The sequence below is a fragment of the Rhinolophus sinicus genome, linkage group LG02 (assembly GCF_036562045.2).
Source record: "Rhinolophus sinicus isolate RSC01 linkage group LG02, ASM3656204v1, whole genome shotgun sequence".
Taxonomy (NCBI): Eukaryota; Metazoa; Chordata; class Mammalia; order Chiroptera; family Rhinolophidae; genus Rhinolophus; species Rhinolophus sinicus.
Genome location: NC_133752.1, coordinates 104,117,151 through 104,139,462, shown reverse-complemented (window position 1 = coordinate 104,139,462; position 22,312 = coordinate 104,117,151). Strand labels below are relative to the sequence as shown.

The following is a 22,312-nucleotide window of genomic DNA, read 5'->3' as shown; positions in this document are numbered from 1 at the left end:
CCATCCCAGGCAGCCTCTCCCACCACTGGAACAGGCGCCAAATCCGGGCTGGTTACCACGCTCATTGGTGGTAGAGGATGATCTGCCAATTGCTTATTAATCACTCAGATTGTAGTGAAGCTTCTCTGCCCTGCTGCGCTGCCCAGCATATTGTCATCCGGGAGACCACCCCCATCCAAGACTTAGGACACTCCTGTTACCCCCAAGAACAGAGGGTGAAGGGAACATGGACAGTTTGTCCCATCTCTAACCAAGAAGGGACTGAACAAAGTAGTTTGAATCACTCAGTGGGCCAGCAGTTGTAGAGGAACATGTACCACAAACACTCAATAAATTCTGGCAGTTATAATAATAAGGCAAGAAAGGCAGTATAGCAGGAAAGGGAGAAAGATGGTTTTCTAAATTCTAGGTCTACCAGCTCACTAGCTCTATATCTTTATTGTTTTTACTTATCTAAAACTTGGTTTCCTTTTCTGTAAAGTGGGTGTCATAATTATTTTACTAATTTGTTTAAAGAGTACATGGTAACTTTCAGAGCACCTGGCCCATAATAGGCACAAAATAGATGTTAGTTCTGCTTTTTTTCCTTTTTCCCTCTGTCCAGAAAAAAAAAAAAAAAAGGTAATTTATATAGAGACTGGGCTGAAGTTTACCTTAACCCTTAACTCCTGCAAAAGGTAATCTCTCTCTACAGCCCATATCATCAGTACTATCCACTGTCACTTATCGTACATCAATATCAACCAACTTTTTAAGAATCAGAAGGTAAATCTGTTACTAAAACAAGATATGCATAGTAATCAGAAAAAAACAATGGAGGAACAAGACAAGAATGTTTCCTCTCACCACTGCTTTACAACTTTGTACTGCAAGTCCTAGTTAATACAATCAGAAAAGAAAAGGGAATAAAATGTATACAGATTGGGAAGGAAGAAATAAAACTGTCTGTGTTTGCGGATGATGTGAATTTTGTATGTAGAAAATCTGAAAGAATATACCTCCCCCCCAAACCTCTTTGTACTGATAAGTGATTCTAGCAGGGTTACAGGCTAGGAAGTCAATTGCTTGGCTATCTACCAGCAATGAACAAGTGAAAATTGAAATTAAAAACACAACACCATTTACATTAGCAACCCCCCCCCCCCAATAAAGTACTTGGGTATAAATCTAACAAAAAAATGTATAAGATCTATATGAGGAAAACTATAAAACTGTGATGAAAGAAATCAAACAAAAACTTAATAAACGGAGAGGTATTCCATGTTCATGGATAGGAAGATTCAATATTGTCACGATGTTGAATATTGAATCTTCTCAATTTGATCTATAGATTCAATGCAATTCCAATTAAAACTCCAGCAACTTATTTTGTGGATGTCAACAAACTGATTCCCAAGTTTATATAGAGAGACAAAAGACCCAGAATAGCAAACACAATATTGAGAAAGGACAAAGCTGGAAGCCTGACCCTACCGTGTTTCCCCGAAAATAAGACCTAGCTAGACCATCAGCTCTAATGTGTCTTTTGGAGCAAAAATTAACCCGGTATTATATTATGTTGTATTATATTATATGAGACCCAGTCTTATATTATAGTAAAATAAGACCAGGTCTTATATTAATTTTTGCTCTAAAAGACGCATTAGAGCTGATGGTCTGGATGGGTCTTATTTTGGGGGAAAAAGGGTACCTGACTTCAAGACTTACTATAAAGCTACATTACTTAAGACAGTGTGGTATTGGTGTAACAATAGACAAATAGATTAATATAACAGAATAGAGAGTCCATAAATAAACCCACATAAATATAGTCAACTGATCTTTGACAAAGGAGCAAAGATAGTCTTTTCAACAAATAGTGCTGGAACGACTGGACATTCACATGCAAAAAAAATGGATCTAGACACAGACCTTATATCTTTCACAAAAATTAACTCAAAATGAATCACAGACCTAAATGTAAAATGTGAAACTATAAAACTCCTAGACGATAACATAGGAGAAAGTCCAGATGACCTTGGGTTTGGTGATGACTTTTTAGATGCAACAACAAAGGCATGCTTCATGAAAGAAAGAATTGAGAAACTGGACTTCATTAAAATAAAAAATTTCTGCTCTCAGAAAACACTGTCAAGAGATTGAAAAGACAAGCCACAGACTGGAAGAAAATATTTGCAAAAGACATGTGTGATAAAGGACTGTTATCCAGAATATGCAAAGAATACTTAAAACTAAACAATGAGAAAATTAACCTGATTTTTAAAATGGGCCAAAGACCACAACAGCCACCTCACCGAAGAAAATATATGGGTGGCAAATAAGCACATGAAGAGATGTTCCAGATCATATGTCATCAGGGAACTGCAATTTAAAACAACAGTGAGATACCACTGCACACCTTTAGACAACTCCACAACACCAAATGCTGGTGAGGATGTGGAGGTACAGGAACCCTTATATATCGCTGGTGGAAATGCAGAATGGTGCAGCCACTTTGGAAATGCAGAATGGTGCAGCCACTTTGGAACACAATTTGGCAGTTTCTTACAAAACTAAATATACTCTTACTGTACAATCCAACAATCACGCTTCTTGGTATTTATCCAAAGAAGTTGAAGTGTTATATCCACAAAAAAACTTGCACATGGATGTTTATAACAGCTTTATTCATAATTTCCAAAACTTGGAAGCAACCAGGATGTCCTTTAGTACGTAAATGGATAAATAAACTGTGGTCCATCAGACAATGGAATATTATCCAGAGCTAAAAAGACGTGAGTTGTCAAGTCATGAAAAGACATGGAGGAAACTTGAATGTATATGACTAAGTGAAAGAAGCCAATGTGAAAAGGCTTCAAATTGTATGATTCCAACTATATGATATTCTGGAAAAGGCGAAACTATGGAGATACTAAGTAGATCAGTGTTTGTGAGAGGTTAGAGAGGAGAGAGGGATACAGGTGTCAAAACTTTCTATAAAGCTGCACTAACAAAGACAGCATATATTGGTAAAGGATAGACAAGCAGAGTAAAGGAACAGCACAGAGGATTTTTAGGGCAATGAAAATAACTGTATGATACTATAATGATGGACACATGTCATTATACATTTGTCCAAACCCATACAATATATAACACCAAGAGTGTCAGCTATGGACTCTGGATGATAATGATGTGTCAATGTAGTTTATCAATGAAACAACTAAGGAACAAAGAGCCAGAAGGTAGACTTAAAGTCAACCATATCAGTAATTACATGAACCATAAATGAAATACATACATTAAAAGATAGAAACTTTCAGACTGGATAAAACAGCAGGCCCAACTACATGCTGTCTCCAAGAGAACACACTTTAAATATAAGGGCAATGATAGGTTGAAAATAAAAGATGTGAGAAGATATATTATAAAAAGATGTACTTAAGAAAGTTGGTGTGGCTATATAAATATCATAAAGTAGATTTTAAAATGAGAAACATTACCCACAGATGGACTAGATTGTTTACATAAAATTAGTAAGAAATCTACCAAATAACTACGAGAACTTAGCAAATGTAACAACTTCAATATACAACAATCACTTGTGGTTAGTTCTATATATGGGAAGCAACCAATCAGAAAATAAAAAATTTGAAAACAATTCCATTTACAATAGTATGAAAACCATAAAATATTCATTAATAAATTTACCCAAAACTTGCAAGACTTCTAAACTGAAAACTGAGATATTGCTAAAATAAATGAAAGAACTATATAAATGGAGAAATGTATACAATGTTTATGGGTTGGAAGATTCTGTTTTTTTAAAAAATGATGTCAGTGCACCTTAAATTGACCAATAAATTCAATTTAATTACAATTTTAAAAAATTCGGCACTTTTTAATAGAAATTTGGCAAGTTGATTTTAAAACTTCTTTGGAAACACAAAAGACCTAGATTTTCTCAGTCTTGAAAAGAGGTACAAATTTGAAGGATTCACATCATTTGATGTCAAGACTTTCTATAAAACTACAGTAACCAAGACAGCATATATTGGTAAAGGATAGACAAGCAGAGTAAAGGAACAGAACACAAAGTCCACGAATAGCCTCACATGGACATTCAGTTGATTGTTTTACGAATACATCATGGCGATTCAACAAAGGAAGGAAAATCTCCTCAACAAAGTCTTCTGGAACAAATGGATAAATGTATGGGGGAAAAGAACCTCAGTCCATATACAAAAATTTTTTTTTTTATATATAAATATAAAATATCTATACCTTAGGGGACGGCTGGATAGCTCAGTTGGTTAGAGCGTGAGCTCTGAGCAACAGGGTTGCCGGTTCAATTCCCGCATGGGATGGTGGGCTGCACTCCTTGCAACTAAAGATTGAAAATCTTTACTAACTAGATTTGGAGCTGAGCTGCGCCCTCCACAACTAGACTGAAGGACAACGACCTGACTTGGAGCTGATGGGCCCTGGAGAAACACACTGTTCCCTAATATTCCCCAATACAATTTATTTTTTAAAAAAATCTATACCCTAGATTTATACATTGTAAATGTAAACATAAAAATGTAAGCTTTTATACTTCTAAGAGAAAATAATGGTAAATAGCTTTGCAAGCTAGGGACAGGCAGAGTTTCCAGAGAGGACATGAAAAGCATTAACCCTAAAAGAAAAGTAAATTAAAAACTTCTACTCATCCTTAGACATTAAGAAAATGAACAAAAATAAATGATAAAGAGAGGTGTGGAGAAAATATTTGGCACACATATATCTGATAGCAAGGCTTGTGTCTATATTATATAAAGAACTACAAATCAACTCTAAAAGACAACTGAGTAAATAAATGGGCAAAGACTTGAAGGGTCACTTCTCAATACTTCATTATCAATAAGTCTCAGGATGGGTGTTCAGCATCTTTAGACATCAAGAAAAAGCAAATTGGAAATCACCATGAAATATTTAGTTCATTAGAATGGATAAAATGGATAAAAGAGTGACACCACCAAATGCTGGAGAGGAAGTAGAGCTACTGGAACTCTCTGACACCACTGGGGGAGTGTAAAATAATAACATTACTTTGGAAAACTGAAAGTTTTTTTTAAGCGAAATTAAATATGTATCTACCCTACGATCCAGCCACTCCACTCCTAGATGTTTACCTAAGAAGAGTGAACACATTTTTCTACATAATGTGTATGCAAAATATTTAAGTAGCTTTAAATAATCTCAAAAGCATTATGTTGAACAAAAGAAGATAGACACAAAATAGAACATGCTGTTTGATTCCATTTATATGAATGAAGTTCAAGAAAAGACAAAACTAGTACACAGAAAGAAATGAGTCGTGGTTGCTTGTGGTGGGTGGGTTTGACTGGAAGTGAGGTGATGGACGTGTTGATTCTATGGGTGTACATAGTTGCCAAAACTCATAATTGTGCAGTTAAGAACTGTGCATTTCACTATAGGTAATTTTACCTCAAAGATCATTAAGAACTATACTTAGCAACTCTTGTAATTATTAATTAGCACAAATAATCAAGGATTGACCTCAGATGCATTTGGAATCTGATAACCACAAACCCAGAAGGTTTCTAAACACGTAAGTTTGGGAAAAAAAAAAAAAAAGGCAGACAAATTGCCTTTGGGGCCACTTGGTGTCCTTAAAAACTGTTATCGTATGCTTTTCTAAATGAGGCCATGGAAATTTCCAGCGTCATCATAAATTAGCCTGAGTATCAGAGGAGATCATGTGGGGACAAGGGAAAGTTCCAGAACTTCTTAACTATCACAGACTTGCCTTCCATAAAAGCATCTTTCCTGGAATTTGGAAACACTGAAACTTTCCTGCTCTATCGCTAAGAACCAGTGAAGAGCTTGGCTATAATCCTTTTCTTGGCAGTGCTTTGCCAGGGGTGTTCCAAATACCATGTGAAGAACACGGGAGGTGTGTGGGAAAGGTAGCCCTGGAGATTTGTTTCTTTTTATTCTAATAGAAATAAATCTGAAATATTTGTGGCCCTTCTCAGTAGGGTGCCATAAAAGAAACGTCAGTACAACATCTTAAGAAAAGAATTGAAAATACTTTGTCTACCCTGAAATCTTGCCTAGAAATAACAAAGAATTCCATTGACATGACTCCTCAAAACGTGTTTAAATCCTCTTTCCCTACATTATCACTTCAAAATTTCTTCCCTCACAGCATATGGCCGCTTTGCTCATTCTCTACTTTTACTAACTAAAAACTCCAAAAATCCTTTCTTGAAATTCGGCTTACAGGGAGGGGCTTTTCTCTGCCTCCACTCTTGCACCTCTTTCTCGTTTCCACCCATGGCTCTGACTTTTTAACAAAAATCGTTCTGCGCTCTCCGCTCTACCCATCCCCTGGCTCCCACCACACGGGGGCTGGGAGCTCAGGAGGCAAACTCAGAATTTTCTTTAGAAGGTGGGAAAGGAAATATTTTTCTCTGTTATTTTAAGTATTGGTACAGTTGTGGATTTAGATGTCATTTTCTCTTCGAGTGGATTTTAAGTATCTGCTGCCTATGGACTGGAGTAAAAGTTTAGATTACTAACCTGGTGTTGGGAGGTGAGGGTAAAGGAAGTGCTCAGAGCTTGGAAAGGGGGGCTCCCAGGGGGGGAGTCCTACCATAAGCTCAGGGGTACATCGATGTGGCTTTGCCTCTTAGCTCCTGTACCTTTTATGTGAGCAGAGGGGGAAGAGACAGCCAGCACTTATTATTAACCCTAAAAACCCCAAGGGCTCCAGCATCCACTAAGAGAATGGTAAACTGAGCTCTTCCCAATGTCGACAGTGTTTCATGTCTTATTTCAGGTTTTTGCTCTGAATGGTAATTAGAAAGACACAGGCAGGACCCCAGGTGTCCCACACTTTCTCACAACCGACCTCCATCACTGTCCCTGAAATACTATCACGGGTTCATCTTCCCTTGGGATATTTGTGGACTTGTTGCCTCCTAGTCAACTGATGGGTAACACCCCTTGAGTGCTTTGGGCTGATGCTACATAGTGACACAGAGAGCCACTTTCCTCTGGACTGTATCACCACACAGGTCTGGGGACAAAGGTGGGTGAGGGTGAGGGACTCTAGGACACTCTTCTCTTTTCACTGTTGTTTTGTTTGCCCTCCCATGGAGACTCAACTCTTTCATCTCACTCACCCAGCCCGTGATAGGGAAAGATTAGGCATTTGCAGAACACACAGCAACAAATTCAAACCAGCCTTTCTGTGTCCCAGGCAACTGCTCTCTCCTCTAGAGCATTAGACCGTACAACAACCACCCATCACTAGTCCCAGAAAAACACATGTGCAGGTTCTACTGCTTGGGTTTCAAATAAAAGGTGAGAAACATGGTGAAATGAGGTACTCTCTTTTTTTCCTATAAGTGGCCCCATCACACAGGAAGGACAGGAGCGAGCGACCCAAGGGTTGTTAACTGGATTTGGAATACTGACACCCCTTTATTTTGTTTCGCCATATGCGCTCAACTTCACTCCTCCTATGTAAAGCTACCCCCTTTTTTTAACCCTTTTGTTTTTAGAAAGGAAGCAGAACTAAAATGAGTCTTGTGCTGAGATATCCTTGTGTCCCTTGAGTTAACCAGAAATATCACCCTTGGAAGGCAGGGAGTCATTGGACTCTCTCTAACCAGCAGGACTTACGCTTAAGGTGCTCACAGCCGTATGTCTCAAACTTTAATGTGCACACGTGTGTAACTGGGGACCTTGTTAAAATGCGTATTTGGATTCAGTCAGCGAGTGTGGAGGCTAAGACAACTGCTGACAAGCTCCCCAGCGCTGCTGCTGCTGCAGCCACACTTGGACTAGCATTGCCTGCTGCAGCTTTCCGCTCTGTCCTCTTCCTGAGGGCCACCCTCCCAACCCCCACCCCAGCAGACAGCAGGCAGGGGCCCCAGGCACTGCGGAATCTGCTTACAGAGCACTTCGTTCCCAGGCGCTTTATTCCGAATCTAAGAGGGTGCAGTGAAAATTTCTTTGGTTGGAGGAAAGATGGGTGGGTGAGAAACGGTTTGTGGGCTAAGTGTTGTTGTTGTTTTTTCTGTGATGTTGTTCAAAATGAGAAAGAACTCATCTGACCCTTGTGACCATGTACGCAACACGAAAGATAGGAAAAGGAAGAGGCTTCAAAAGGATGTGGACAGAATCTGAGATAAGAGTCTTTGCTCTATAGGTGAATCAAGGTCACGTTATATTTCCCCACAGCCCAACCAGCACTCAGTTTCCAAAACTGAGTAAATGGTTTCATCTTTGTGCCTCTCCTCTTCTCCATCTGTACTATAGAGATTGGGGATGAACATTAGAATAATTCACTAAGCACAGAAACTTCTAGATGATGATTTACGAAGCTTTACACACAAAGGCTATAGAAGTACATCAAGAGTTTGGGGCACCTGATAAAGAAATGATCTGGTTTTTTACCTAAAGCCATTCACCTTCTATGTCAGACCTAAGAAGAACCACAAAAATATACCTAATGTCAAAGACAGTTTCCAACTTCCTTGGGAAACCCAACCAGCAAAAAGCAACTGCTTCTGGTGCAGAAGTAAATACCATCGGATAAGTTGAAAGTAAGTCTTGATAGAATCCTAGGATCTGAGAGCTAGGAGAGACCCTAACGGTCATTTAGGTCGATCGCCACATTTTGTGGCTAAGGAGACTGAGGTTGTGTGTCATTGCTCGAGTTGTGGCAAACCTGATTCCCAGTTCGATGCTTTTCCATCACGTAGAATCATAACCTTCAGGAATGAGTGTGCTTTTTACTGAACTGTGGAAAGTTGCCTCTCACTGAAAAGTACATCTATGTCTAAACTATCTGGGTCACTGGGAAATGTTTGTGAAATGTTGTGGTTTAATTCAGATAGTTATCTTTGAAGAAGTCAGAAAGCTCAGGTCCTCCATAGGGTCGTTTATGTAACAGTAACTATGCTATCGGAGCCCTGCCTGTTTGCCGCACCTTTGCATAGATCTCCGTTAATGCTCACTATACCCGGAAAAGGTAGATATTGTCATCCCCACTTTACATAGCAGGAGGCTGAGGTTCGGAGAGATGCAGTTGCCCAAACTACACAGCTCAAGACAGTGGGATAGGTATCACAAGAAAGCCTTCTAATGCTGCCCTCTTTCTGCCTTTGAAAAAAATCTCACCTTTACTTTTAGGAAACTCTTTCAAATAGCAAACTTAAATGTGTCAAGAAGAAGAAAGGATGAAGAGGACAGACGTGTGAAGAAAAGGTTTGCCTTGATCTTAGGTCAGGGTCAAAGCTCTGAGGGTGATGCTGTTGGCTTCTCTGCAGGAATGGGTTCAGGATATTAAACAAGCAGAACAGCAGGGTCAGGAACCAATGTGAAGGGATGTCAGTGTATGGTGAGGGAGAGGGCCCTAGAGACCCTGGGCCAAGTATTAACCCTTTAGTTGCTGATGTGTGGGAGGGGCCAGGGTAATGAGTATGGAAGCGTCATTTGAGAGGCTCAAGGAAGCAGATAATTATGAATGAGCTTGGAAGTATTTCAGTTTTTTAACAACCAATATGACTAGGGCAGAGATTCTCAAACCTTTTGGTACCAGGACCCTTTTACATTCTTAAGAATTATTGAGGACCCTGGAAAGCTTTTGGTTTTTGTGGGTGTCGTGCGGGAGACCCTGCTCGCTGCGCCATTTGTCATGCGCGGAGGCCTTCTCGGGCGCCATCTTTCAGGTGGGGCGGCCTGCGGGGTCTCTGCTCCCGCTCCCCACACAAGAACGCAGGATATGGTGAGGCCGAAAAGGAACACCCACGGAGCCATAGGTAGGGGAGTCATACCACTATGGTCTCACTGGAGGCTGGGCCCACCGGACGCGTGACCTGCCGTCCGCCTTTCCGCCAACTGACCGACCAGCGACTCTCCTCCACTCTCTCCTCTGTTCCTCCCTCTCGGCTCTCCTCTTCCGCTCTTCTTGGCCCTCCTCTTCCGCTCTCCTCGGCCCTCCGTAGTTGCAGCAGTTATACCAGCGGCCAATTGGCTAACCGGCCACAGCCGACAGCCAATCAGCCACGGCCGACGGGCATTCACCACCCGAGCCAGTACCCTTCCACGTGAGGCCGAGAGCCTGTAAACTACTTTCTGGGGCTCTGTCCCCACAGTGGGTTGTATCAATTATTATTTGCCATATTAGAAATCTGAGAACATTTAAAAGTATGCATTTATTAATGCATTTAAAAATAACAGTAACAAGCTATTACACTAACATAAATAATTTTTATGAAAATGACTAAATTTTCCAAAACAAAAATATTTGGTGAGAACAGTGACATTGCTTTACGTGTTTGCAAACTTTTAAATAAATGTCTGGCTTAATGGAAGGTGGATTCTCACATTTGTTTCTGCAGTCAAGCTACTGCAATCTGTTTTTTTGTTGTTGTTTTTTTTAATTGAAGTATATGAAGAAAATTCAGCCTCTTACTGTTATAAGGGGAAAGTATTTTAACAGCCTTGAGGATAATCGTGGGTATTCTGCTTTGAGCCTAACTCAGCAGGAGGTCATTTTTGCATTGTGAGTTACAGATCAGTGATCTGTCTTGCATTTTGAATGGGTCTTGTGCCCATACCTGATTTTGTATCAGTCATTTGGGGGAAAGAATGGTTCACTGAGTTACAGGGATCTTCCAAATACTGGCACACTCATTATATAATGCCCAAACAATCAGATTTGTTAATGTCACCTGTAATCTCATCAGAAAATTCTTTAAGTACTGAGAAGTAGTCAAGTGCACAGTTGCAATACAAGTTTCTCAAAATTCTAAGTTTGCTCAAATTTGATCATTTTATCATTTCCAAACCTCAAGATTTATCATAATAAATACTCTGTTCTTTTCCTTGAAGTGGCAGCTCACTGTCCAATTTCAAGAAATGCTTGCAGACTGCATACTTTGAGAACTCTGGAGACTAGGGTATACCAGATGAATATTGGTCATGCTCCTCAGCTTCTAGAATGTTACATCCTTCTGCATTTGCTGGAAATGGCATACAATTAGGAGTACTTCCAAGGTTCAGGTATGGCAGGTTGTTTAAAACATCTGTTCTACTATGTGTTTGGTTCAGTAAACTTCTCTAGAATCTATGTGGATTATATATAAATACAAGTTTGGCCCCTGTAAAGAGATCTACCGTGTTTCCACGAAAATAAGACCTAACCGGAAAATAAGCCCTAGCATGATTTTTCAGGATGACGTCCCCTGAACGTAAGCCCTAATGCGTCTTTTGGAGCAAACCTTCATATAAGACCCGGTCTTATTTTCGGGGAAACACGGTATGCTGCCTGACATAGTAGCAAATCAGCCTGAAATTCCAGCTTCCTCCCACAGACCCACCTGGAGTGTCACAGGAGCAAAAGGACTGTTTAGAGAACTGAGAAATGCACATAAGCATGATATGGAAGGTGATTGGGTCTTTCCTTCTGTCTGTGTTTGTGTGTTAGGAAACATGAGGCAGACAAGATTGGGGGGAATGGGAAGCCATGCTTGGGGGCGGGGGAAGTAAAATTTTTAACTGTGTCCTTATCGCTCCCTTGCACTTCCTTCTCTATCACCTCTCTAAAGCAGAAAATCAGCAACCAGCCCAGCACCAGCAGGGGGGAGTGGCTTTACCCACAGGCAACTTTAAGAATACTGGGTGGACACCAATTTATGCCTTCTAATCCCCTCACCTTCTCGCTTATCCCCACCTCCCTCCCATCTAGCAACCATCAGTGTGTTTTTTTTCTATATCAGGTGGGCACTTGTCTTATTAGGGAGACCACTTCATAGACTGTGTAGATGCCTGACCACTGCAGTGTACACCTGAAACTGAAGCTGAATAGTAATGAATGTCAACTATAATTTAATATACATATAGTCACGGGATGTGGAGTACAGCATAAGGGATAGAGTCAGTGGAATTGTAACAGCTGTATACGATGTCAGAGGGGTAGTAGATTGGGGTTATCACGTTGTGAGGGGTGTAAATATCTAACTATTACATTGTTCTGTACACCTGAAATTAATTAAAAAAAAAAAAATCCTGGGTGGAATGAGAGATAGTGACAGACAGGGCCTGACTGATCCCTGGGCATCTCTCCTCCTGCTGCTCTCCTTTTTGCCTCCAAGGCTGGGTGATTACCACTGAGAAGGAAAGTTCTTGGGGAAGAGCAGTGCTCTTCTCTTCAGAGAGGCTGCCTGAAGGTGAGGGTGGCCAGTGAGGGAGGGGGAGGCACAGATTGTAACAACAGACCTCTCCCGTCTGAAGAATGTCCTGGCCCGCTCAGTCCCAAATTCTCCAGCTGGCCACATCTGGGACCCAGACTTTGTCCCTTCTCCAGGAGGGTTCATATCCCAGGAGGAATGATCTCAAAACAGGAAATAACAAAACAAGTGAGGAATGTCACCATTAGATAAGAAAGGACAACAAACTGAAGAGCCTATATCTGCCAGAGCAGAATCAACAGACAAGGAAAAGTAAAATAAAAAAAAATTAAGCTTTTAATGTCCTAAAAGGGTTGAGGAAGGATATAGGAGACACGAGGCAGCAATAAGAAAACCTGGGGATTGGTTAGCATAGCTGAACTAAAGGAGTCAGCAGATGGATTGAACATAAACAGCAGAAATGTGAATTAGGAATTTGGCAGACCAGATTGAGAAACTTTCAAAAAGCATCAAGTAGGGGTAATAATGATAAATCAGGTGACGTGAACTAGAGCTAGAACTAGAACTATTAGGATGGTGCAAAAGTAATTGCAGTTTAAAAGGTTAAAAAGAATTGCAAAACCCGCAATTACTTTTGCACCAACCTACCGTGTTTCCCTGCAAATAAGACCTAGCTGGACCGTGAGATCTAATGCGTCTTTTGGAGCAAAAACTAATATGAGATCTGTTCTTATTTTAATATAAGATAAAACCGGATCTTAAATTAATTTTTGCTCCAAAAGACGCAGGTAATAGTTCTAGAGACTAGAACTAGATATGTCAGCATCGCTGGATTTGTAGACTTGTCCTAATTTTGTCAATTTTTGTTTTATATATTTTGAAACCATGTTATTGGTTGCATACAAGGATATATCTTCCTGGTGTATTGAACTTTTATCAATATTAATTGACCTTTGGATTTTTATTAATTTTTTTAACTGCAGAGTATGGTCCACTTACGTGATTATAACTACTAATGCATTTGGATTGATTTCTACTACCTTATTTTGTTCTAATGATGTATTTCAGAAAGAAAGGTAATGGGGGGCTGGCCCAGTGGCTCAGGCGGTTAGAGCTCCGTGCTCCTAACTCTGAAGGCTGCCGGTTTGATTCCCACATGGGCCAGTGGGCTCTCAACCACAAGGTTGCAGGTTCAACTCCTCGACTCCCGCAAGGGATGGTGGGCAGCGCTCCCTGCAACTAAAATTGAACACAGCACCTTGAGCTGAGCTGCCGCTGAGCTCCGGGATGGCTCAGTTGGTTGGAGCGCGTCCTCTCAACCACAAGGTTGCCGGTTCGACTCCCGCAAGGGATGGTGGGCAGTGCCCCCTGCAACTAGTAACGGCAACTGGACCTGGAGCTGAGCTGCGCCCTCCACAACTAAGACTGAAAGGACAACAGCTTGAAGCTGAACAGCACCCTCCACAACTAAGATTGAAAGAACAGCAACTTGACTTGGAAAAAAAAAAAAAGTCCTGGAAGTACACACTATTCCCCAATAAAGTCCTGTTCCCCTTCCCCAATGAAATCTTCAAAAAAAATTAAAAAAGAAAGGTAATGAGCTCAGAAGGAAAGTATGAGTTGCAGGAAGAGATGGTGAGCAAAGGTAAAGGTAAACTTACCAATAAATATAAATCAATATTGACTGTCAATCAAAGAGTCTATTTTGTGGGGTTTAAACATATCAACATAGAACTGAAATCCTGGCAGTCAGGAAGGTGAGTGGACTTAAAGCATTCTAAGATTACTGATTATTTGGAAGGAGGGTTATGATGTTGATTAAATTTGAACTTTGTAAAATCTGGGTTCATGTTAAAATTTTGAAAATGACATCTAAAATGACAGAATAAAGTGAATACTTTAAAAACTAGTAAAAAGAAAAGAATGGAATTGAGTAAAAACTTATTTAAGACAAAAGAAGGGAGAACAAATGCATAGAAAGAGAAGGGCAAAAATAAAGCAAACAAGATAGAAGGACTCAATCCAAATACATCAGCAGTGAGAACCAATGTAAACGGACTAACTCTGCAGGTAAAGAAAAGACAATTTTTTTTAAATGATAAAGTTATATGATGTTTATAAGAGACATGCTTAAAGCATAAGGGCTCTGAATGTGTGAACCTAGAAACGAACAGGCAATTACAAGCGAAACAAAAAACATTGTACTAATTTATATCAGACTTAAGGGCGAAAGCAGTAATAGAAATCCAGAAGTCAGTACAAATTGTCCAAGGAAATAGAGCTTCAAAATATACAAAGCAAACACCAGGAAAACAAAAATTCTTTACTTGTATGTACCAAGTAAAATAGCTTCAAAACATACAGAGCAAATATTGACAGACAGGGATAAATTTACAAATCTACCATCAGAATGAGAGATTTTTAACAAAGTCTTCCTTTGGGGTTGATAAAACAAGTAGACAAAACAATCAGTAAGGGGCCGGCCCAGTGGCTCAGGCAGTTAGAGCTCCATGCTCCTAATTCCGAAGGCTGCCGGTTCGATTCCCACATGGGCCAGTGGGCTCTCAACCACAAGGTTGCCAGTTCAACTCCTCGAGTCCCGCAAGGGATGGTGGGCTCCGCCCCCTGCAACTACAATTGAACACGGCACCTTGAGCTGAGCTGCCACTGAGCTCCCGGATGGCTCAGTTGGTTGGAGTGCCACTGACTCCCGGACGGCTCAGTTGGTTGGAGCACGTCCTCTCAACCATAAGGTTGTCAGTTCAACTCCCACAAGGGATGGTGGGCTGTGCCTCCTACAACTAGTAACGGCAACTGGACCTGGAGCTGAGCTGCGCCCTCCACAACTAAGATTGAAAGGACGACAACTTGACTTGGAAAAAAGTCCTGGAAGTATATACTGTTCCCCAATAAAGTCCTGTTCCCCTTCCCCAATAAAATCTTAAAAAAAAAAAAAAAAAAATCAGTGGTTCTCCAGAGCATAGTAAGAGCGGCTCAAAAAAAACAAGGAGAGATTTTTCTATTCTAGCATCCAGAGATGGTTGTCTCTAATAATTTGCTCCGGCTCTGAAGAAGAAAGACTTGCTCAAAAGGCCTTTTCCTGAGAGATCGCGATAGAAAAGTGGGGAAAAGAAGGAAAAAAATTTTCCCCCCGCGAGCGAATTTGCTTGTGGTTATTTACAAAAGAAACACAAGTTCTTTGAAACCCAGGAAGAAAGAGGTGATTAATAGCACATTCAGTTCCTGATGGATTTGTGACAGTATCACCCTTCGAAGAGCATGATAGATATGACTTGACTTTACAACTGATAGTAGACGATATTGTGAAGTATACCACTGACAGCACATACTATGTGCCAAGTCCTCGCTGAGGCCTGGGAATTAGAGTGAACAACCAAGATGGACCCTTGTCCTCATGAAACTTACATTCTAGACAGATACGATATTAAGATAGATATTAATTAAATTTTACAAATAAGCAAATAGTTACAAAGATGTAAAATGCTACAAAGATATGTATAAGCTACCCTCAGAGTGTATTTATATTGACATTTTTCCCTTTTATTTGATGATGGCATTCTGTTTATGATTGATGATGTGAATTAATTTGGGTCCCTTATGGACAATTCATCCAATGACTATTTTCTAAGTATTCATGACCCAAGAGGATACCTAAAAAAAACGGAACCGTAGTCTCTGACCCCGAGATCTTTACAATTTGGTAAAAGGGATAGGACAGGAATGCAATTTTAAGGCAAAGCAGAAAATGATAACTGGTGGGAAGAAAAGAACAAACACAAAGTGATGTGAGGTCCCAGAAGGAAGCAGTACTTGTGTATGACGTAGGTAGGATGGTGGAAAGTGGGTTACGGAAATAATGACTCTATAAGCAGTGTCTGGAGGGATAAGAAGCATTTCCCAGGCACGTATTGGTAGAAGAAAGGGAGCAGCATGAGAGAGGCAAGGGGGCGTGTTGGGGAAATACTGTGTATGTGTGAGGAACCAAGAGCGGACTCGTTCAGTTCAGCATCAAGTCTCAGCACTCAGGATACTTAGAAGAGAAAGCTAGAAGATTCTATGGTTAGGACAAAATCATGGAGGAATTTGTGTGAACTTCATTTATGAAGCACCAAGGAGCCATTTGAAGGTTTATGACCGCGGGATGCTGTACTCAGATTTATTCTTTAGAAAGAACATTTTTTAGCCGTGGTGTACAGATGGCTAACTGGGGGCAGCAGCAGGGCAGACAGGCAGGAGGTAAGGTGACCAATTAGGCTAGCACTTCTCAAACTTTGGTGTGCATATGAGTCACATGGGGAATTGATTAAAATGCAAATTCTGATCCAGCAGGTCTGGAGTGGGGCCTGAGATGCTGCATTCTCCCTGGGGTTACTGATGCTGTACCAACCATACTTTGAGGTGTAGGAATTAGCAGACCATTGCAACAGGCTGAGTGAGAGCTAAGAGAAGCCTTGGGAATGGGAAGAGTAGAGGACATAGGGAGACTGGGAAGATGGGAGAGAAGGGGTGATCAGTATAACTGGACAGCCGCTGGCAGGGGGGGAGCTAAGGGAGAGGAAGGCTAGGAGATGACACCAAGCAACCCAGCCCCGAGGGGCAAGGAGAGCGGCAGGTGCAGTCAATGGAAGTGGATATTAGTGAGGGGAGAAATGTGAACACCTTGATCAAATATATGGTGATGGAAGGAGAACTGACTCTGGGTGGTGAACACACAATGTGATATATAGATGATGTAATACAGAATTGTACACCTGAAACTTATGTAACTTTACTAACCATTGTCACCCCAATAAACTTTAATTAAAAACAACAACAACACAATTTGTCCCATTTTTGAAACATCAGGTGTTTAGCACCATGACCTCAGATTGAGAATCTATTGGCCGATTTGAGTCTACTACCTAAATGTTGGGGGTAAGCAAATCAGCTGAGTATCAGAGACCTGAGTTTACTTCCTGTTCCACTCACTGGTTCCCTGTGCTCCCTCCTCACCTCAGATGCTTTGTTCTTAAGACAGAAGGAGATTTGCCTTTGGGTGGCGAACACACAATGCAATATGCAGGTGATGTATTATATAATTGTACATTTGGAACCTATGTGATTTTACTAACCAGTGTCACTCCACTAAATTTAATTTTAAAAAAAAGATAGAGTAGTAAGAATTCCTCCTAGATCCCTTGTCAAATTTCACAGAGGCCTAAGCTCATCTACCCCCTGCAGGAAATCCCAGTGAAAGGCTAGAAAAAAGGACATTGGGACGAGAGGCTATCTTTGACAGTTGGGTAAAGTTTATGAGAACTTGAGGAGTCTTGGATGGAATTTACCCGTTTGAAAATTGTAATGTTATCTTTTAGCACACAGATTATTTTTTTTAAGTTTATCCAAGATTATTCATGACTTGCCTTTGGAAGGAATCCCTGTCTCGCTCATAGATGAGGAAATGTAGGTTAAGAATCTGGGGAGCTTGTTCAAAGTCACACAGGTAGGGGCACGGAGCCAGTGCCAGAAATCAAAAGATTAGGCTCCATTTGTGCATTTCTGCTGCCGCCACCCCAACCCTCGGTGATACTGAGAATTTGCTCAGGGGAAGTATTTGCTTCATTGCCCTTTCTCACTTCTACATTCTCCCTTATTTCTGAACTTACTCAACTTACCTTTTCATATCTCACAACTGCTCCATCTGTACTTCTCATTTCCTCTGTTCCTTCTTTCCACATAAAACATACTCCTGATCTCTCTAAAGCTGACACCATTGTCCTGGGATCACTTCCTCTCTATGCTTCTGTAGTTGTGCTCGGCCAGCTGGCCCTGCTCTTGCATCTCCCATCTCACCACATCCCCTCCTCAGCCTATGAGCATCCCGGTTACTTACAGCTGCCCCCGACATCAATCCTTATTTCTTTTCTTCCCAGTTCAGGGTCTCATAAGAGTCGTTCAACTCATTGTTTCTAGCTCCTCCCTACCCACCCACTCTATTCCGTGTGTTCTGCTTCCACTGGAACTATTTTTTTCAGAGAACACCACTTGCTACTAGTTGGCAAGTCTAATGGCTCCCATTCTCCTCAAAGTTTGTTTAGCATCTTCTTGAAATTTCTCTTTGGGTATCCTGGTAAGACATCACGACCCCATGGGTCCTCATCTCTGTGGCTGTCTTTCTCTGAGTGCTCACTTTACTCTTGTTTTATAAATTCCCTGACCCAAGATTTCCCTATTATTGATATCTTACTTTAGCACGGTACATTTGTCACAGCTAATGAACCAAAATGGATACATTATTATTCACTGAAGTTTATACTTAATTCAGATTTCTTCAGTTTCCCCCCAATGTCCTTTTTCTGTTGCAGGATTCTACCCAGAATTCCAAAGTACACTGAGTTGTCATGTCTCCCTAGGCTCCTCCTGGCTATGAAAAAGATGATATAACAGTTTCTCACTTTCCTTGTTTTTGATGAGCTTGACGGTTTTGAAGAATACTGGTCAGGTGTTTTGTAGGATGCCCCACTATTGGAATTTGTCTGATGTTCTTGTCATGATTACACTGGGATTAGGAGGGCGATAGCTTTAATAAGATTCTCAGAGGAATCCATGACCAAAAAATGGTTAAGAAGTGTTCAGTGTGGGAGTTTGCCAATGATCTGACCTTGGCTCTTGTTCATTCTGTTCGTTCTCAGAAGTTTCATCACTTCGGTTCTCACCTCTATGCTGATGGCTTCCAAATGATAAAAGAAATCTAACATTTATTGAGCTCTTACCAAGTTCCAAGAGCTGTTCTAAGCCCTTTACACATATTAACTAATTTAATTCTGGAAACTATACTATGAAATCAATATTATAATTATTATTGCCATTTTTTCAAATGAGAGACTGAGGTACCAAGAGGTTTGATAAATTGTCTGAGGGTCACACAGCAATGGAGCTGGGAGTCTCATCTTGGCTTCAGAGCCCGTGTTCTTAGCAGTGATACCATGCTGTCCCTTCCAGATCCGTATCTCCAGCTCTGAGCTCTAGTCTAGACGCATGCTGTGCCTCCTACCTTTCCACCTGGCTATCCTCTGGGACTACAACTGTGTTCAAAACTTTGTTTCTAGGTAAACATCCTATTTCTTCTTCTACTTGTCATTGCCTTTGAGGTTTTAGCCAGTGCAATCAGATAAAAGAACGTAGAGACATACAAATTGGAAATAAAACTATCTCTGTTTGCAAATTATATGATACTATATCTAGTAAACCCAAGAGAATCAATGATGAAAGTAATCAATTAATAAAATAGTTTTTAAAAGATAGCAATCTATAGTGATACTAGAAAAGAGTGGGGCAGGTGGGAGAGGGGAGAAAAATCTCCTTTACAGGATAATGCCAGCTAAGGAATGCAGAAAGGTGGGCCTCAGGGGACTCATGTTGAATGAAAAAAGCCAATTTCAAGGGTTACATATTATATGATGCCATTTATATAGCATTCTTAAAATGACAAATTGCAGAAATGGAGAATAGCTTGAAGAAAGGAGGTGGGGGGTTGTGGCTACCAAAGGGTAGCATGAGGGGTCCTTGTGAGGGAAAGTGTTGTGTATCTTAACTGTGGTGCTGGTCTCATGAACTAACACATGTGACAAAGTTGCACAGAACTAAATATATACATACACCATTGAGTTCATAGAAAATTGGTGAAACCTAAATAAGATTGGCGGGTTGTATCCATGCTGATTTCCTGGTTGTGATACAGTTATGCGGGAACCTGAATGAAGGATATATCAGATCTCTTTTATTGTTTATAACTGCATGTGAATATATAATTACCTCAAAATTAAAAGTTAAAAACAAACAAATACACAAATAACCCTCTGCTCTTCTTCTGGGCCTTGTTTCTCTTAATGACTCTCACATCCCCACCCTCTCTGTCACGCAAGCTTGAATCTTCAGCATCCTCTTGAAATTCCACCTCTCCTTGGTCTTCACATCAAGTCACTTCCCAAGAGTCATTATTTTTTTTCCTGTGAAATCCTCTTGCACACATCTCCTCTCATCTCAAATTACTTTCACCACCCTCCTAACTGCTCACCTGCCATAGCAATAGCATCTTATTATTTCTACTTTTCATCTCTACTGCTCCAATGTACCTTTAAAATATTGTCCAATTGAGCCTCCCAAAGCACAGAACTGACTGCACTAGTAGCATGATAAATGACCTAGAGGTGAGGTCTCGTGTCTTCTCCACCTGTGTGATTCATCACTGGTTGCAACAATAACAAGCCTCCCTTGTTTTCCTTTTGACCCAGGAAGTGGGTTTGTCTAACATGGACTAAGTTTCTGTTAGGAGGTACTGACCACATTTCGTTGCTTTACTTTAGGGATCAAGTTTGCCAATCAAAGAGCTGATGGCAGATTCCTCAGAGCCATTAACCAGCATGTGACTATAGGAGCTTCTCAGACAACCCAAGTCTTTGACTTTGGCCGTGCCGAATGGTCCTCTGGGCCTCCTGACATGGTGCCCCTGACGGGGAATCCTGCCCGTGTTCATGGGCCAGGTAAGGAGGAAGGCTGCTCTTAACTGTACTGAGTTTTTAAAGGGTGAATTAAGGGTTCACCTGGCAGGTTCAGCAGAATAGCTCACCTGGCAGAGGGCATGCTGTGTTCAGGGGGATATATGTATAATGTTTTGCTGGAGTATGAATTGCAAGGTTATGAATGACAGAAATGTATCAGTGGAAATAATATAAGCGAAAGAACCTCGAAATGTATAAAATGCCCCTCAGATCCTGTTTGTTGCTGTTATTACCCCTCGAGCAGTGTAGTCTTTAGGACCAAATGATAAAATATAGTTTACTTTGTGAGCTGGAAAAAGGTGTTTAAAATGTTAACTAGTTAAAGCTTGATAGTGTCACAACAAGGAAATGAAGTTTCTTTTGAATTCATTTTCTAAGAACTATTTATGAATTCTAATCAGTTTCCTTCCTCCCACCTATATTCACATGAATAGCTTACGATGGATTTCAAATCGATTAAAATACGGTCAGTTTCCCAATCACTGCCAACTCCATCACCAACTCAGTTTAGTTTGAATACTTCCAATCACTTTTGATTGTTGTTGACTACACACATCACCTATTATTGATTTAAACTATTTCATCAACAACATGGGCAGCAGTAGGCCTGAATAAATGATTGGGATTATTGGCAGTAGCGATATTGTTTATTCATTCATTCATTCAAACAAATACATATCTTCGTTTAGAAGGACAAATGCTGAGGGGAATGTAGCAGAAGCAAAGCTTGGTGTCATGGGGCTAGGGGCTGGGTGAGACAGGATCAAGGGAAATGACTGTCATCTTATTCCCTGGGGGAACGAGAGGGGCGGCTGGTGCTCCAAGGGAGGAAATCTCAGTGCAGTTGGACATGTTCTGCTGTAATGAACATCGATCATCTGTGAGTGATGTGCATTGTCTGACCCACAGCTTCTGAGGCCTGGCTGGGCCTGGGGGGCCAAATAGTCTGAGTTTCCAGCTCCCAAGAATGAGTGACTCATGGGGTAAGACTTCTGGAGAACAACTTGTGCCTCATCAGCACTTATTACTAAGAATTAAAGGGGTGGGGGGTGGGGGGCCAGTTATTTTCTCTTTACTTTGGAAGGGAAAAAGGAGACAGGGAGCCCAAAATATTCCTCCTGGCAACTGTCTCTAAATGAAAACTGTCATGTTTCAGTATTTCAAATGCTTCTGCAAGTGCAGTGTTGGGACTGGTGTTTTTCTGCCCCTAGAAGTCTTCTCGGTTGATAACAAGCTTCTGTACATAAAAGAATTAACCACAAGTTCACCACAGAATGTCAACCTGATAAAAATTAAAGGGTTATCAGATAAGGGGTAGAAATATGCTCTTATTCTTTCTCTGAAATCTACAAGCAGTTTTCCTTCAAATCTTCAAAACTTGTTTCTTGAGATGGGATAATATTTTTAGCAGAAATATGCTACGTCGCTGAATCCCACCCACAGTCTTCTGCAAGGAGAGTCTTCTGCGAAATCAGACCGCAGGGTTGAGGAGATTTTTCAACTGGGTAACAACAGAATTTCCACTGAGATATTAAAGAATACCAGATAGGTAAGCACGAT

At 40.8% G+C, this 22,312-nt stretch overlaps 1 protein-coding gene and 1 long non-coding RNA gene across 2 annotated transcripts in view; one reads left to right on the top strand and one right to left on the bottom strand.

Annotated features, from left to right (window-relative positions):
- The window catches only part of IL2RA (interleukin 2 receptor subunit alpha), a 55,846-nt gene that overhangs the window by 15,658 nt on the left and 17,876 nt on the right, over positions 1 to 22,312 (bottom strand). The gene's annotated exons all lie outside the window — the stretch shown is intronic.
- Positions 1 to 22,312, top strand: part of LOC141570040 (uncharacterized) — a 45,680-nt gene that overhangs the window by 11,663 nt on the left and 11,705 nt on the right. The window contains exons 2-4 of the long non-coding RNA XR_012493784.1: positions 20,558 to 20,734; positions 21,662 to 21,735; positions 22,161 to 22,301. This is a non-coding gene — a long non-coding RNA (uncharacterized LOC141570040). The remainder of the gene's footprint in view (positions 1 to 20,557; positions 20,735 to 21,661; positions 21,736 to 22,160; positions 22,302 to 22,312) is intronic.